The sequence below is a fragment of the Melospiza melodia genome (genome assembly GCF_035770615.1).
Source record: "Melospiza melodia melodia isolate bMelMel2 chromosome 7 unlocalized genomic scaffold, bMelMel2.pri SUPER_7_unloc_1, whole genome shotgun sequence".
Taxonomy (NCBI): Eukaryota; Metazoa; Chordata; class Aves; order Passeriformes; family Passerellidae; genus Melospiza; species Melospiza melodia.
This window is the reverse complement of record NW_026948497.1, coordinates 5,816,263-5,834,687: the sequence shown is the minus strand read 5'-3', so window position 1 is coordinate 5,834,687 and position 18,425 is coordinate 5,816,263. Positions and strand designations below refer to the sequence as shown.

Sequence of the window (18,425 nt, the reverse complement as noted above, 5' to 3'; positions counted from 1 at the left end):
AGGAGGAGGAGGGGGGATGGAAGAGGAGGGACAAAGGTGGATCAACGCTGAGCTGAGGGAACCACCGGTCGAGCCCTGCCTGAATTCACAGCCCCCACCTGTGGGATCATCGCCCCCCAATCGTGCCGGTGAGTAGAGAGGGGGAGCTCAGCCCAGATATCCCGGGGGGTCCCTGGGTTGGGGTTTTGGGGGGATGTTTGGAGAATGAAGCAGTCCAAGGCTGAGCGGAAAAGGCCCCTCGGGGGGACATCGGGGGGTGGCGGTGGCCGCTGCCGGCAGAGGCAGCCTGGAGGAGCAGAGCCCTGTGTCCCCCAGGAGCCCAAATTGGGGAGCCCAGAGAGGGGGGAGCGCCGCCATTGGCGGGAGCCTCAAGAGCCTGGAGAGGGGCAGGGGGGACTCCTTGGCGCTGCTGCAGCCCAGAGCAGAGAATGAGGGGAGAAGGGAGCCCGCGAGCCCAAACAGCTGTGGCATCCCGAAGTGGGGAGAGCGAAGCCGGGGGAGCTTTTGGCATTGCTGGGACTGCCAGCAGCCTGGGCAGGGCAGGCACCAAGGAGAAGGGGGACCCCCAATCCAAGCGTGACCCCCAGCAGCTGGGACAGGGGGGAGCCCCCGAACACCAGAGGGGAGGGACCAGGGACAGGGAACTCCTGGGAGGCTTTTTCAGGGCTGAATCTGGGTGTTTGGGAGCTTTTTCAGTAGCCCAGATGGCCAATGACTTGTAGAGATGGACTTGGGCAGAGGGACCTTCGAAGACATTGTGCTCATCCCTTGTTTTCCCCAAACCAGGATTTCCCATTGCCAAGGCCTGGGAGGCTGCAAGGAAGAGGCAGATGCCCCGGGACACTGAGGCAGGTGAGGAGGAAGTCAGTGCCCCTTTCCCCTCTGTGTTGCTCCATCTCCCAGCCCAGCACGGCCCCGGCTGCAGCTCAGCCCTGGGGGAATCTCCTTGCCCTTGCCTGTGGCACGGAGGCAAATCCCATCCTGTCCTTGTCCTTCCTCCCCCAGAGCAGGAGCTGAGCATGGAGAGCAGGGAGGACAAATGCCCGCGGCAGAACCTGGTGGAAGAGGCCGTTTTGAGCAGCTCCATGGCGCAGGAAGCCAACGGGGAGGAAAAGCCCCGGAGATGCCGCACGAGGAGGGGCTGCAAACGCAGCCGGCGGGGATCTGAGGGGGAAAGAGCCAGCCTGGGCCGGGAAGGCAGCCGGAGATGGAGCCAGAGCTCGGAGCTGGTGCTCCATGAGCAGCTCCATGATGGGGAGAAGCCTCACACGTTCGCGGAGTGTGGGAAGAGCTTCAGCTGTAGTTCCAACTTGTTTAAGCACCAGAGGACCCACACTGAGGAACGGCCCTACGAGTGTAATCAATGCAGGAAGAGGTTTTCCGACCAGCTCAAATCTCCTCAAGCACCAGCGCATGCACACAGGAGAGGCCCTTCCACTGCCCCAACTGCGGGCAGGGCTTCAGGCAGAACCACCATCTTGTCAGGCACCGGCTCATCCACACTGGGGAGAGGCCCCATGAGTGTGGGGAATGTGAGAAGAGCTTCAGCCAGAGCTCCAGCCTGATCCAGCACCAGAGGATCCACAGTGAGGAGAGGCCCTACGAGTGTGATCAATGCAGGAAGAGGTTTCCGACCAGCTCCCATCTCCTCCAGCACCAGTGGATTCACACAGAGGAGAGGCCCTTCCGCTGCCCCAACTGTGGGAAGGGATTCAAGCACAACTCCACCCTCGTCACTCACCAGCGCATCCACACAGGGGAGAGGCCCTACGAGTGTCCCCAGTGTGGGAAGAGCTTCTCCAGCAGCTCTCACTTGACCCGACACCAATGGAGGCACCGGTAAGGGAAGCCCTGTGAGTGCCCCGAGTGCGGGCAGAGCTTCGTGCGCTGCTCCAGCTCCATTCCCACTGGAGGAGGCACTTTGTGCACAGCCCTGGTGCCCCTCATTCCCTGTGATCCATGTTGGGAATACACCTGGCTGTTTCTACTTTTAATTTCACCCTAATTTTTTTCTATTCTCCATCTCTCTGCACTCCAAAAACCAAGAGAGATGGATCTGTCACCTCAAAACCACTCAAATCCCAGTGAAAACAGCTCAATCTTACCCCAAAAGGCTCAAACCCACCTCAAAAATCTCAGTCCCACACCAAACTCATTCGATTCCACAGCCACCAGGCTGAGATGTGGTTGGGAGATGATTTAGAGTCATGGGGTCTCAGTTAGAGTGGTGGGATGGAGATTTGTGGGGCTGGGTGTGTGGGATGTATTTGATAGCAAATAAAACTCTGAGACTTACTGATTTCTCTCCCATTCATGTTCAGTCTGTTGCAGTTCTGTTTGCAGAGTGCCGCCTTCTCACCTCATTGTCTTTGTGTCCCTTTTCTCTCCTGCCTCTCTTTGCCTGCTCTGTTTCTCTCTCAGTGTCTCCCTTGACCCAGGGACCACCAAATACCCTCCTTTGTTTTATTGCCTCAGTGACCACCAAAGACCCTCCCCTGATTTAATTGACCCTGCCCTGATTTAATTGACCCCTCTGTCCCCACAGACCGTCCCCTGATTATTTATTATTTTATTTCCCAATAATTATTTTAATTGCCAGTCCCAGGAGCTGAAGTCCTGAAGGCTGGCAGGGAAATGTCTCTGTAGGATTTTGCTCCATTTGCCTTCAAGGGCAGGAACATCTTTTTCTATCTGGGAGCTGGAATTCCAGACTTTTGGAATGTGTGCAGGGCAATAAGGACTGGGATCAAAAATGTACTGGGATCAATTAGGGACTGGGATCAAATAGGGACTGGGCTCAGTTAGGGACTGGGATTAAATAGGGACTCTATCAAATATGGAGTGGGATCAAATATGGACTGGTATCATTTGGACTGGGATCAAATATGGAACTAGGATCAAACAGGGACTGGGATTAAATATGGATTGGGATCAAATATGGACTGGGATCAGATATGGACTGGGATCAAATGGATTGGGATCAAATAGGGACTGGGATCAACTATGGACTGGGATCATCCTGACTGGGATAAACTGGACTGAGATTATAGAGACTGGGATCATATAGGGACTTGGACCAAGTAGGGACAGGGATCAAACATGGACTGGATTAAATATAGACTGGGATCAGGTATGGACAGGGATTGTACAGACTGGGATAAACTGGACTGAGATTATTAAAACCATATCAAATATAGACTGGGATCAAATATGGACTTGGATCAAATATGGATTGGGATCAAATATGGACTGGAAATAAATACAGACTGTGATCAAATGTGGACTGTGATCAAATATGGACTGGTTTCATTTGGACTGGGATCAAATACGGAACAAGGATGAAATAGGGACTGGGATTAAATATAGATTGGGATCAAATAGAATGGGATTAAATAGGGACTGCTGTCAAATATGGACTCAGATCCAATATGGACTTTGATCATCCTGACTGGGATAAAATGGACTGAAATTATATAGACTGGGATCAAATATGGACTGTGTTCCTACAGACTGGGATAAACTGAAGGGATCAAATATGGACTGGGATCAAATGTGGAATGGGAGCATTTGGACTGCAATCAAATATGGAACTAGGATCAAATATGGACTGGGATTAAATATGGATTGGGATCACCTATAGACTGGGATCAACTAGGGACTGGGATCCTTCAGATTGGGATCCTACAGACTGGGATAAACTGGACTGGGATCAACTATGGACTGTGGGAGAGGCTAACAGCAGGCCTGTTAGCTAAGGGAGCGAGAAGAAGAAGAAGCTGATAAGGAGCTTTCTCCAAGGCTGTAACCAAGGAGATTGAGAGAAGAAAGATAAGAGCACTTTGCAGCTGGACGAAGCATTTTTAGAGAGTTAGATGAAGTCACTATAACTTTTCACCAATAGCATGGTATTGACTTATTGCAGCCAATAGTTAAGGTAGAAGAAGGGTAAACAATTGGAAAGTGTATAAAAGATCAGCCATGTTCACTAATAAAGTGTCGCCAACTGAGACTGCTTGTGGTCTCTGCTTTGTGTTGTGACCGCCTCGACTGCAACAATGGACTGCGACCAAATAATGACTGGGGTCAAATATGGATTGGGAGTAAATACAGACTGGAACCAAATATAGACTGGAATCATCCTGACTGGGATGAACTGGACTGAGATTATAGGGACTGGGATCAAATATGGACTGGGATTAAATATGGATTGGGATCAGCTATGGGCTGGGATCAAATATGGACTGGGATTGTACAGACTGGGATGAACTGGACTGAGATTATTTAGACTGGGATCAAATATGAGCTGGGATCAAATATGAATTGGGATAAAAAATGGACTCGGATCTAATATGAACTAAAATCAACTATGCACTGGGATAAACTGGAGTGGGATCAAATCAGGACTGGGATAAACTTTGGACTGGGATCAAATATGGACTAGGATAAACTATGGACTGGGATTAAATATGGACTGGGATCAAATATGGATTGGGATCAAATGGACTGGGTTCCTACAGACTGGGATAAACTGGACTGAGATTATTTAGACTGGGATCAAATATGAACTAAGATCAACTATGGACTGGGATTAAATATGGACTGGGATCAAATAGGAACTGGGATCAAATACAGACTCAATCAAGCATGGACTGGGATCAAACACTGGCTGGGATTGTACAGACTGGGATAAACTGGACTGAGATTATTTAGACTGGGATCAAATATGGATTGGGATCCTATGGAGTGGGATCCTATGGATTGGGACCATACAAACTGGGATAAACAGGACTGGGATCAACTATGGACTGAGATCAAATAGGGACTGGGATCAAATATGGACTGAGGTCAAATATGGACTGAGGTCACATTTGGACTGAGATCAGATAAGGACTGGGATCATTTGAACTGGGATCAAATATGGAACTAGGATCAAATATGGATTGGGATTAAATATGGATTTTGATCAAATGGACTTGAATCAAATACGGACTTTGATTAAATAGGGAGTGGGATCAAATATGGACTGGGACCATCCAGACCAGGACGGCTGAACCAGTTCTCCCAGTTGTCCCTAGTGTAGTCCTAGGCTCTCCCAGTATGATCCCAGTCTCTCCCAGCAGGGCCCCACTCTCTCCCACTTGCCCCCAGCATGTTCCCAGTTCCCCCAGCACATTCCCAGTCACTCCCAGTCTGGTCCCAGTCACCACTCATATGGTCTCAGACCCTCCCAGTATATCCCAGTTGCCCTGAACATTCTCGTAGTCATTGCCAGGCACTCCCAGTTCCCTCAGCTTGGTTCACTTGCCCCCAGTTTTATCCCAGTTGCTCCCAGTTGCTCTAATTATGCTCCCTGTTGGCTCCCAGCAGGGCCTGGTAGCTCCCAGTAACCCCCAGTCAGGGTCCAATCACACCCACTCTGCTCCCAGTAGATCCTAGTCATTTGCAGTCTAATCCCAGTTGCTCCCAGTCACTCCCAGTCTGATGCCAGTGCCCCCAGTGTGGTTTCAGTTGCTTCCAGTCAGGCCCAGTATGGGGGATGATGTGCAGGGTGTGTTCCCAGTCACTCTCAGATACTCCCAGTATTCATCCAGTCCCTCCCAGTATGACCCAAAGATGAGCCCAGTGTGCTCCCAGTCCCTGCCAGTATGAACCAGTTGTGCTCCACATGGTTCCAGTTGCTCTCTTTCACCCTAACTTTTGTTTCTGTCACTCCCAGTATCTCCCAGTGTACCCCAGTTCCCTCCAGCATCTTTCCAGTTCCTTCCAGTATGATCCCATTTGCTCCCAACCACTCCCATTCAGCCTCAGTGTAGTGGCACTTGCTGGCAGTATGATGCCAGTCACCTCTAGCATGATCCCAGTTCATACCAGTATAAGCCCAGCAGTTTCCAATCACCCCCAGTATGCACCCAGTCACTTCCAGTTGTTCCCAGTTGCTCCCAGCGTGTTCCCAGTTGCTCACAGCTGCTCCCAGTCACCCTCAGCACCATTCCAGTCAATCCCAGTGTATCCCATTTGCCCATAACATGGTCTCAATTGCCCCCCGCAGGCTCCTGCTCACTCCCAGTATGGTCCCAGTATGATCTCAGTATGAGGAGCTGTGACCTTATCCAGCACCAGAGGACCCACAGTGGGGAGAGGCCCTACGAGTGTGATAAATGCAGGAAGAGGTTTCTGACCAGCTCCGTTCTCCTCCTGCACTATCGGATTCACACAGAGGAGAGGCCCTTCCAATGCCCCGACTGCGGGAAGGGATTCAAGCACAACTCCACCCTCGTCACCCACCGGCGCATCCACACTGGGGAGAGGCCCTACGAGTGTCCCCAGTGTGGGAAGAGCTTCACCAGCAGCTCTCACTTGACCCGACACCAACGGAGGCACCGGTAAGGGAAGCCCTGCGAGTGCCCTGAGTGCGGGCAGAGCTTCGTGCGCTGCTCCAGCTCCACCCCCCACTGGAGGAGGCACTTTGGGCACAGCCCTGGTCACTCACATTCCCTGTGATCCATGTTGGGAACACACCTGGCTGCTTCGCCTTTTTGTTTGGCCTTAATTTTTCCCCTTCTCCATCTCTCTGCACTCCAAAAGCAAAGAAGGGTCGATCTGTCACTTCAGAACCACTCAAGTCCCAGTGAAAACAATTGATTTTTAACACATCCCGGGGGGTGCCTGTGTTTGGGGTTTTTTGGGGGGGATGTTTGCAGCTGGCAGGGCTCCAAAGCCGAGCTGCAGATGGCCCTCAGGGTGACATTGGGGGGTCCTGACACTGGCAGTGGCTGCTCCCAGTATGTGAAAAATACATATTTTATGATTGGCTTTTTGCAAATATTAAAATGAATATTATATGTCTTGTGTTAGAAAGTAATGCTGTATTAATTCTCTTTAGTAGTGTGTTAAATATAGCTTTAGGTTATAAAAATGTTGAAATAGAAACTGTGCTATGTAGGATTCTTTTTTAAAGTAAGGACTTGCAGCAAGATAGCAGCCACAGGACACCTAAATCTTCCAGAGAAAATGAATTTATTGCCTTCTTATCATAAGAAACTAATCCTTCCCACCTTGAAGGCACTGTTAGGATTCAGAGGAAGATGATGACGATGACCAGGCGGAATCCTGTATTAGAATGGAATTTATGCATCATGTATGACATGTATGAATATGCAACAGGCTATTGTTTTTAAGGGTTAATCCTTTGTTACCGGGGGTCATTTTTCAGGCTTGCGGTGCCCAGAAAAAGGTACCCAGATGTCTATAACTCTTTGTCTCTATTGTCTCATATTGTCCTAATTCAAATTGTCCAAATTATTATTACTCTAATTATATTACTATTTTTATAAACATTTTATTAATATTAAACTTGTAAAATTGTAAAAACAAGTGATTGGCGTTTTTCACACTGCACATCTCATTCCAGTGCTGCTTGTGGGGAACCTTTCCTTGCACAGCCCTGAGGATCCCCCCCAGCCCAGGCTCCCAGCAGCTCCACGCCTAGCCAGGAGGAGCAGCCGGGCCAGGGCTGATGGGGCGTCTCCCCAGATGTGGCCCCCACTGGTGACACAGCCGGACACCTGGGAGGCTGACACAGGCTTTATTGTCCACCAGCATCCCAGGAGGGAGCAGGAAATCCTCCTGCAGACGCTGATTCCGGAGCCTTGCGGCTCTTCCTTGTCTCCAGGAACTTCTGTCAAGCCCCAGTGAAAGTTCGGTGCCACGTTGTTCCACAGCCTCACAACAGTCTACTGGCTCCCATGAGGTCCCTCTGTGTCCCGCTGCAGCCTTGGCTTCATCAGGTCTCCTGGCTTCCATCAGGGTCTCCTGGCTTCCATCAGGGTCTCCTGGCTCCATCATGCTCCACTCTGTCCCAAGGGGCATCCGCAGCTCAGCTTTGGAGCCCTGCAAGATCCAAAGGTTCCCCTCAAAAAACACCAGCCCAGGGACCCGCAGGATATTTGGGCTGAGCTCCCGCTCCCCAGGCACCTGCACGGAACCCAAGTGACCGCTGGGACTCCATGGAATGTCCCGGAACAAACTGTGCCTGGTCAGACTAGGGTGCCCTGGAACACAGGTGCCACTGGGACACAGCCACTGCCCATGGAACTGAGTGTCCATGGTGACACTCAGCCTGATGGAACACTGGAGAACATTGTTACCCCATGGAATCTCTTGGAACCAGGTGTCCATGGGGACAGAGCTGGGCCTGATGGAACCTACTGGAACACAGGAGAACATTGTTACCTGTTGGAACCCTGGCTGCTGCTAATTTCGGACTTTCTGAGCTGACAGACACTGACCCCCAAGAGAACACTGCATTTGATCTGAGGCTGTGGAGAAGGCTTCCAAAATGGAATGATAGAACTGGGATTATGGGTGTGGAGTTTGAATAGAAGGGTGTAATATCACAGGGTGGAAAACTTGGAGTTTAAGGTTTTAGAATATAGTAATATATACAAAGCAAGATGGAGGTTTTAGGGTGGAGGCTGATCCTTTTTCTTTGCCTTCTTCTTCTACTTCTTCTTCCTCTTCTTCCTCCTCCTCCCTTCTCCTTCTTCTTCTTCTTCTTCTTCTTCTTCTTCTTCTTCTTCTTCTTCTTCTTCTTCTTCTTCTTCTTCTTCTTCTTCTTCTTCTTCTTCTTCTTCTTTTCTTTCTCTCCTCCTCTCCTCCTCCTCCTCCTCCTCCTCCTCCTCCTCCTCCTCCTTCTCCTTCTCCTTCTCCTTCTCCTTCCCCTTCTCCTTCTCCTTCTCCTTCTCCTTCTCCTTCTCCTTCCCCTTCTCCTTCTCCTTCTCCTTCTCCTTCTCCTTCTCCTTCTCCTTCTCCTTCTCCTTCTCCTTCTCCTTCTCCTGTTCCTCTTCCTCCTTGAGTTTGGGTGGTATTGTGTAATTGGATAAAAAAGTCCCCATTGTTAGGCATGGGTGGTTGGTTATTGGGTTAAAAGTAAAAACAATTTAGGTGTTATTTGTTAATTGGACAGTTTATTCTTAAAAGACCTTGCAGAGAGAGAGATGGGGCTCCATTTTTACCTTGTTAGTGAAGTGCTGCAGAACTCACAGCTTGTGAGACTGTTCTAGAGACAAGGGCTAATGAACACCTGAGTCCAAACAAGAAATTCTGTCTTGGGATTTCGTCCCGACCTTGGCAGAAAAGAAGCAAAAGAATTGACTGTTACCCCACGGAATCTCATGGAACCAGGTGCCCACTGTTTCACGGTGCAGCCTCAGAGAGTGGTGAGACCATTGTGCCACAATGGAATATCCTGAAACCAAGGCTCCCTTGTGATAAACCTGGGCTTTATGAAACCAGGGACACCACTGGGATGCAATGGAATCTCGAGGAACCAAGGGTCAACTGTCAACACATCAGCTTCTCAGGAAACCACGGAGAGCACTGTGACACAGAGAGAGGCCTCATGGGACCCAGGAGACCATGGTGACACTGTGGAATCTCATGGAACCAAGTGTGAATTGTCACCCAGGAGACCATGGTGACACGATGGTGGAATCTCAACTCTGAATTGTTACCTGGACTCAGGAGACCACGGTGACACCTTGGTGGAATGTTGAAGATTGCAATGCGAGATGTTTTCCATTACCATCTGCATGGCAGATTATATTTTGTCGAGTGGGCAGTTTGCCTTCTCTCTCTCTCTTTGAGTGACCACAATCACTCCTCCCTTGGAAGGGGACATCTGCTGATAACAGACTATCGAATGTCACTGCATGACTGATAAGAACTCTAAATCCCATTGTGAGATGCTCTGCCCAGAGGGAGGAGCCAAGCATTCCCACCCAGATATAATCCAGAAGTTTTTGAGACACCAGCACGGCTTTCTCCCTGGGATTCCCCAGAGGAACAGCAGCTGCCTCTTCTCTCACTGGGTCTTCAGAGGAGGAATCCATCCTTCTCTACAGGATCCTGCTGCAGCAGAGCCACCCCTGACACTGCAGGAGGGCTGAGCCACATTTCCAATGGGACTGCTGCCAACACCCTGACCCACAGGGTGTCAGGCTGGGTTCTGACTCTGTCAGTGTTGTTCATGTGCACTGCATTGTTGATTTTATCCTTTTTTTTTTCTTTTCCCTAATAAAGATCTGTTATTTCCTACTCCCATATTTTTTGCCTGAGAGCCCCTTAATTTAAAATTTATAGCAATTTGGAGGGGTGGGGAGGGTTTACATTCTCCATTTCAGGAGAGGCTCCTGCCTTCCTTAGCAGAATCCTGTCTGCCCAAATCGAGACACCCCCAAATCCTCCCAAAATCTGCCTGAATTTCCTCTAAAATCCCCCCAAAACCCAAAAAATCTGCCCAAATCCCCCCAAGCCCATTGAAGTTCCCCAAAACACCCCAAAATTCCCCTAAATCCCTCAAAGCCCCCCCAAACCCCACAGAATCCCCCAAGAGCCCCCAACATCCCCACAAAACTTTTAAAAATGCCCCAAAATCCTCTCAAATTCCCCTAAAACCACCGCAAAAAAACCCAAATCCCCCCCAAAGAACCCCAAAATTCCCCCAGGACTCTCCAAATCCCCCTAAAACCACCCCCAAAACTCCAAGAATCTCCTAAACCTGATAAAGTCCCCCAAAATCTCCCCCAAATCCTCCCAAAAATCCCACCAAAAACTCCCAAATCGCCCCAAAATCCCTCCAAAGCCCCCAAATACCCCAAGCCTGCCCCAAAAAAATCCCAAAAACCCCAATCAGGTCCCCCCAAAATCCTCTCCAAATCCCTCCCAAAACCCAAACAGCCCCCCCAAATCTCTTCAAACACTCCAAAATAATCCAAAATGCAACAAATTCTTCCAAAAGTCCCCAATGCAAAGCACAAAATCCCTCCATATCTCCCCAAAACTCCCCCAAATCCCCTCAAAATCCCCAAAGCCTCAAAAATTCCCCCCCACCAACCCAAAATCGCCCAATCCAAACAAATGGCCCCAAAATGCCCCAAAAACCATGCCAAACCCCCCCCCCAAACCTAAAAATCCCCCCAAGCCAAATAAATCCTTTCAAAATCCCCCCAGACCCCCCAAATACCCCCAAAACAGCCCCAAAAACCCCAGGAATCCCCCTAACACGATGAAGTCCCCCCAAAACCCTCTAAAATTCCCTCAACACCTATAAAATCCCCCAAAACCCCCCAAAATCCTCACAAACCCCCAAAATTCCCCCAAACCCCTCCATAACCACACAAATGCCCCCAAAATCACCAAAAATGCCCCCAAAGCCCCCAGAATCGCCTCAAAATATCATAATATACCCCAGAAAAATCAAAATTATCCCCCAAAACCTTCCAAAAATGCCCCCAAAAAACCCCAAAATCTCTCTATATCCCTGCAAAATCCCGCCCATAAAACAAATCCCCCTAAACCAAATGAAGTCCCCTAAAAGTCCCAAAAATTCCCTCAAAACCCCCAAAGGTTCCCCCAAACCCCACAAAACCCCAAAAAATCACCCCAAAATCGCCTCCAAACCCAGTAAAGTCCCTCCAAATCCCCCAAAATCCCCTCAAAACCTAAAAAGTCCTCTCAAAAAGCCCCAAAATCTTCTTAAAATCCACCAATCCCCCCAAAAGCCCCAAAAGCCTTTTAAAACATAAAATAACCCCCCAAAAAACTACAAAAATCCCCCAAATCCAGCCAAACCTTCCAAGCCAAGTAAAATCCCCCAAAAGCCCCCAAAATCCCCCTAAAATCTCCCCAAATCCTCCCAAACCAAATAAAATACCCCAAGAATTTCCCAAAACCCCAAATTCTCCCAAACCCCCTGCCAAAGGTTTTGGTTTTTTTTTGGGGGGGTTGTTGGGTTTGGGGGGATTTTGGAGGAGATTTTGGGAGGGCTTTATTATTTTGGGGGAATTTTGGGGGTTTTGGGGGTTATTTTTTGAGCATTTGGGAGTGCTTGGGGGTTTTTAGGGGGGATTTGGGGGAGTTTTTGGGAATTTTGGGGTTTTTTTTTTTTTATTTTCTGGAGGTTTTATGGGAAGGTTTGGGTTGATTTTGTGGGGTCCTGAGGGGATTTGTGTGGATTTGGGGGGTCCTGGGAAGGTTTTGGGGATATTTGGGGGGCCCTGAGGGGGTCTGGGGCAGGTTTGGGGGGTTTGGAGGATTTGGGGGTGTTCAGGAGCATTTTAGGGGCTTTTGAGGGATTTTTGAGGGAGGTTTTAAGGGAGATTTGGGGGTTTTGGGGGATTTTAGGGGGCTGGGGGGGCCTTGGAGGATTTTGTGCAGTTTGGGGGAATTTGGGAGGATTTGGGGGGGATTTGGGGTTTTGCCGGGGCTTGGGGACCTTTGAGGGCGTTTGGGAGGCATTTTGAGGGGCTTTTGGGGGAATTTGGGGTGATTTTGGGACGATTTGGGGGATTTGGGGTGATTTTTTCAGGAGGTTTTTTTGGGCGGTTTTCAGGATGGCTTTGGGGTGATTTATGGAGATTTTTGGGGCGGTTTTGGGACATTTTGGGGTGATTTTGGGGTAGCTTTCAGGATGATTTTGGAGTAACTCTCAGGGTGTTTTGGGGAGATTTAGGATCATTTTGGGGTTTCTGGCCCCCATTTGGCCTCTCTGGCCAGGAGCTGTTCCTGGGGTCACTGAGGGGGTCCCCAGCTCTCAGGGATTTTTTGGGGGATTTGCCGTTTTTTGGGGGGATTTTGGAGTGATTTGGGGAGATTTTGGGATGTTTTTGGGCGTATTTTTAGGAATATTTTTGGGGGTTTTTGGGATGGGTTTCGGGGTGGTTTGGCATGGGTTTGCAGTCGTTTTTTGAGTGATTTTGGGATATTTTTGGTGAGGTTTGGGGTGATTTATGGCGGTTTTTCATGTTTTTGGAGTGATTCTGGGGTGATTCTCAGGAAGGTTATGGGATGGTTTTGGGGTGGTTTTGGAATGTTTGTGGGATGTTTTTGAGGTGATTTTCAGGATGTTTTTGTGGTGAGTTTGGGATGTTTTTGAGGTGATTTGTGGTTGTTTTTCGGGATAAGTTTGGGATTTTTTTGCTGTGATTCTCAGGATGTTTTTGGGATGTTTATGGGATTATTTTGGGGTTTTTCAACCCCCATTTGGCCTCTCTGGCCCAGGAGCTGCTCCAGGGGGGCTGGCGGGGCGGCCCCTGCTCGTCCCGTGTCCTTTGGGGCCCCGTTTGGGGTTTGGGGGCTCCTTTTGGGGTGAGGGTTTGGGGTTTGGGGTCCGCTTTGGGCTTTGGGGGCTCCTGCTCATCCAGGATCCTTTGGGGGTCGGCTCTGGATTTGGGGTCTGCAGGTTCCATTTGGGGAATCCTTTGGGGTCTGGGTTTGGGGGGGGCCCTGCTCCTCCCGTCTCCTTTGGGGTCTGGGGTCCGGGTTTGGGGGCTCCATTTGGGGTCTGGGGGCTCCATTTGGGGTTTTGGGAGGTCCCTGCTCATGCCATACCCTTTGGGGTTTGGGTTTGGGGCAGCCCCTGCTTGTCCCGTATCCTTTGGCCTTGGGGTTTGGGTCTGGGGTCTCGGTTTGGGGTCAGGGTTTGGGTCTGGGGTCTCGGTTTGGGTCTGGGGTCTCGGTTTGGGGTCTCGGTTTGGGTCTGGGGTCTCGGTTTGGGGTCAGGTTTGGGTCTCGGGTCTCGGTTTGGGTCTGGGTCTCGGTTTGGGGTCGGGGTTTGGGTCTGGGGGTCTCGGTTTGGGGTCTCGGTTTGGGGTTTGCCCCCTAGCAGGGCTCTCTCTCTGAAGCCGATTCCCAATTTGGGTCTGGGGGCTCTGTGTTACAGGAGGGGCCTCAGGCCGAGGAGGGCTCCCCCACTTCAGGTCAGGGTCCCCCCAGTTTGGGTCGGGGGGCTCCAATTTTGGGGAGGGGTCTCAGGATGAGGGGGGAGCCTCTTTTGAGTCTGGGGGCTCCCAATTTGGGGAGGGGTCTCAGCCCAGGGGGGCTCCCAGTTTGGGTCTGGGGGCTTCCTATTTTGGGTCTGTGGTCCCAAACGGGCTCAGGGACCCCAAATTGAGTCAGGGGGTCGGGATTTGGGTCTGGGGGTTCCCAATTTGAGTCTGGGACTCGAATGGGGATCCTGAATTGGGTCTGGGGGGTCCCAGTGTGAGTCCGGGGGTTCCAATTTGGGGTGGGGTCCCAATTTGGGTCTGGGGGTTCCCAGTTTGGGTCTGGGGTCCTGAATGAGCTCGGCGACCCGAATTGGGTCTGGGGTCTTCATTTGGGTCTGGGGTCCCGACTGGGCTGGGTGACCCCAAATTGGGTCTGGGGTCGCAAATGGGGTTTGGAGGCTTCCAATTTTGGGGAGGGGTCTCAGCCCCAGGGGGGTTCCCAATTTGGGTCTGGGGGCTCCCATTTTGAGTCGGCGTCCCCCCAGTTTGGGTCTGGGGTCCAGACTGGGCTTAGTCACCTCGAATTGGGTCTGGGGGCTCTCGATTTGGGTCTGGGATCGCAAATTAGCTCGGTGATCCCGAATTGGGTCTGGGGGCTCCTAATTTGAGTCTGGGGTCATGAATTGGGTGGGAGCTCCCAAATTGAGTCTGGGGGTTCCTATTTTGGGTCTGGGGTCCCGAACCGGGTCAGGGCTCCGGAATTTGGTCTGGGGGCTGCCAGTTTGAGTTCAGAGGATTCCCAATTTGGGAGGGGTCTCAAACCCAGGAGGGGTGCAGGATTTGGGTCTGGGGGCTCCCAAGTTGGGTCTGGGGTCCCGACCGGGCTGGGGGACCCCGAATTGGGTCTGGGGTCGCGATTTGGGTTTGGGGGCTCCCAAGTTGGGGAGGGGTCTCAGGTGCGGGATTTGGGGTGGAGGTCCCAATTTGGGGAGGGGTCTGAGGCCCAAATTGGGTCTGGGGTCTCCATTTGGGTCTGGGGTCCCCCCAGCAGAGCCCTCCCCAAATTAAGTCCCCCGAGACCCCTCCCCAAAATAAAAATCAGGATTTTGGGGGTTTTTTGTGATTTTAGGGGTTTTGGGGGCGGTTTTGGGGCTGCATCCCTCGCAGACCCCTCCCCAAATTAAAACCTCTGTAGACCCCTCCGCAAAGTATAAAATGAGATTTTAGGGTGTTTTTTTATGATTTTTGGGGCATTTTTGGGTTTTTTTTGCAGGGTTTTGGGGGCTCCACCCCTGCAGACCCCTCCCCAAATTAAAACCCTTGAAGACCCCTCCCCAAAATAAAAAAATGGAATTTTTAGGGCTTTTATGTGATTTTTCTCTAGTTTTTCGGGGGGATTTTGGTGGATTTTTCTGAGTTTTGGATATTTGGGTTTTTTAGATTATTTTTTTGAGTGTTTTAAGCAGTTTTGGTGTTTTGGGGGGGCTCCACCCCCCGTTTTGGGGAGGGGTCCCGTCGCTTTTCCCGGATCCACCAGGGGGCGCTGCCTCGCCAGTGGGCGTGGCCTTCGCAAGCTGCCCGGCTCTGATTGGCTGCGGCCGGGAAGGGGCGGTGCTGGGGGGCGGGGCCTTCGGACCCGGAAGCGGCGCAAGGGCACGCGGGGGAGCGCGGGAACGGAGCCGAGCGGGGACCCCCGGAGCCCCAAAATCCCCGAAACCGCCCCAAAATATCCCCAAAACCTCCTCCTGGCCCCCCCTGACCCGCCCCGGGATTCCCCCAAAATCCCCCCAAACCCACCCCGAGACCCCTCTAACCAACCCCGGGAACCCCCAAAATCCCCCCAAACGCCCCAAAATCCCACCCCGAGACCCTCCCTAACCCACCCCGAGACCCCCCCCAAAATAACCCCAAAAATCGCCCCCTGAACCCTCCTGAGCCCCCCGGAAGTCAACCCGAGAGCTCCAAAATCCCCCGCGATCCCCCCAAATTCCCCTTGGCCCCCCAAGTCCCGGAGCCGCCCCCTCAATTCCCTGAGTCCCCTCGTGATTCCCCGAACCCCCAGTCCCCTGTGCCCCCAAATTTCCTTTGCTCCCCGAATTCCTGAGCGCCCCCGATTTTGCCCCTGAACCCCCAAATTTCCCCCCTTTGCCCCCCAATTCCCGTTTCCCCCCCAATTCGCGGTGCCCCCCCCAATGCTCCTCCTGTCCCGGGGGTCCCCTCGGGCCTTTCACCGCTCGGGGGGGGCCCTGGGGGGGCTCGGCCCTGACCCCCCAAAAACGGGGACCCCCCCAAAAACGGGGACACCCCCAAAATCAACAGGGACACCCCCAAAACCAGCCGAGACCCCCCCCAAAATCAGGTCAGTGACTTGGGGGGCTCCTTTTTAGGGGGGGTCCTGGGATTTGGGCGGGTTCCTGATCTTTTTGGGGCAGTCCTGGGATTTTGGGGGGTTCCCGGCCCTTTTTGGGGGTCCTGTCTCCTTTTGGGGAGGCATCCTGGGATTTTGGGGGCTCTCAGGGTTTTGGGGGAGTCCCCGCCCTTTTTTGGGGAGGGGTCCCGAGACTTTGGGGGGCGGGGGAAGTCCTGGGATTTTGGGGGGTCCCGGCCGCTTTTTTGGGGGGGTCGCGGTATTTGGGGGGTCCTGGCTGTATTTCGGGGGGTCCCGGCCCTTTTTGGTGGGTCCCGGAATTTGGGGGGTGGTCCCGGTATTTAGAGGGGGTCTTGCCTCTTTTTTTCGGGGCTCCCGGCATTTGAGGGTCCCGGGATTTGGGGGGGGGGTCCCGACTTTTTTGAGGAGGGTCCCGGTATTTTGGGGGACCCCTTTTTGGGGGGGTCTCGGAATTTGGGGGGTGGTCCCGGTATTTAGAGGGGGTCCCGGCTCATTTGGGGGTGTCTCGGCCCCTTTTTTGGGGGGGGGGTCGCGGTATTAGGGGGGTCCCAGGATTTGGGGAGGTCCCCGCTCTTTTGGGGCTGTCCCCGGATTTGGGGGGCGTCCCGGCCATTATTTTGGGGGGTCCTGGTATTTGGGGGGTCCCGACCCTGGTTTTGGGGGGGTCCGGGGGGTCCCGGCCCCTTTTGGGAGATTCTGGGCATTTCGGGCAGTTCCGACCCTTTCCTTGTGGGGTCCGGGTATTTGGGAGGGGTCTCAGCCGTTGTTTTGGGGGGTCCCGGCCATTTTGGGGGGGGTCCCAGTATTTGGGGGGAGATCCCGACCCCTTTTTGGGGAGTCCCGGAATTTGGAGCGGTCCCTCATCTTTATTTGGGGAGGGTCCCGGAATTTCGGGAATGGTGCCATTAATTGGGGGGGGTCCTGGCCCTTCTTTTGGGGGGTCTTGGGCCTTTTTTTGGGGGAGTTCTGGACCCCGAAATTTTTGAGGGGTCCCTGTCCTTGTTTTTGGGGGTGTCCCCAGTATTTTGGGGAGGGCGTTCCCGGACATCTTTGGGGAGGGGGCTCCCGGTAGCTGAGGGATCCTGGCCCTTTTTTGGGGGGGTGCCAGAATTTGGGGGATGGTCCACGGTATTTGGGGGGTCCCGGCCCCTTTTTGCGGGAGGGGGGTTCGGGTGTTTGGGGAGGGGTCCCGGCTCCTGTTTTGGGGGTTCCCTGTATCTGGGGGGGTTCCCGACAATTTTTGGGAGGGTCTCGGCCCTTTCTGGGAGGTTCTTGGCATTTGGGGGGGGGTCTCGGATTTGGGGGAGGGGCTGATCGTTTTGGGGGGTTCCCCGCCCTTTTTTTGAGAGGGAGTCCCGGAATTTGGGGGCTGGTCCCGATATTTTGGGGGGCTCCTGCCCCTTTTTTGGGGGGCTGGTCCCAGTATTTTGGGGGCCCTGGATCTGTACTTGGGAGGGTCCCGGTATTTGGGGGGGGTCCCGGTATTATGGGGGTGGAGGGTCCGGGCCCTTTTTTGGAGGGAGTCCCAGTATTTGGGGGGGTCCCAGCTCTTTTAGGGGGGGTCTCGGTATTTGGGGGGTTCCCACTATTCTGGGGAAGGGTCCTGATATGCTGGGGGTCCAGGCCCTTTTATTGGGGGGGGGTAGCAGAATCTGGGGGTGGTCCCGGTATTTGTGGGGGGTCCTGGTTCTGTTTTGGCAGAGCCTGGTAATTGGAGAGGGGGCGCGGGGCTTTGTTCGGGGGCCTTGGATTTGGGGGTTCCAGATTTTGGGGTCCCCGGATTTTGGGGGGCTGTCCCGGATTTGGAGTGTTCGGGATGTGGGGTTCCTGATTTGGGGTGCCCCAGCTTCGGGGGTCCCCCGATTTTGGGGTGTCCCCGATTTGGGGATGTCCTGGATTTTGGAGCTTCGAGATTTTGGGGGGTCCTGGATTTGAGGTCCCTGATTTTGGGGTCTTGGTATTTGGGGGGTCCCGGATTTTGGGGTGTCCCCGATTTTGGGGTTTCCCAGATTTGGGGGTCCCAGATTTTGGGATGTCCCAGATTTGGGGATCCCGGATTTTGAGGTGTCCCAAAATTTTGGGGGGTCCCGATTTTGGGGTCCCCGATTTTGGAGTGTCCTCAGATTTTTGGGATTCCCAGATTTTTGAGTTCCCGAATTTTGGGATGTTCCAGACCTGGGGGGTCCCCGATTTTGGGGTGTTTCCTGATTTGGAGGGTCCCGGATTTGGGTGCCCCCGATTTTGGGGATCCCAGATTTTGGGGGGTCCCA

General features: G+C 52.6%; 1 protein-coding gene and 1 pseudogene across 1 annotated transcript in view; both read left to right on the top strand.

Annotated features, from left to right (window-relative positions):
- The first annotated feature begins 823 nt into the window (after window positions 1–823).
- Window positions 824–18,425, top strand: part of LOC134432755 (zinc finger protein OZF-like) — a 68,593-nt gene continuing 50,991 nt past the window's right edge. The window contains exon 1 of the mRNA XM_063181659.1: window positions 824–852. The gene's annotated coding sequence lies outside the window, so the exon portion shown is untranslated. The remainder of the gene's footprint in view (window positions 853–18,425) is intronic.
- On the top strand, window positions 1,215–1,858 carry LOC134432823 (zinc finger protein 436-like; annotated as a pseudogene).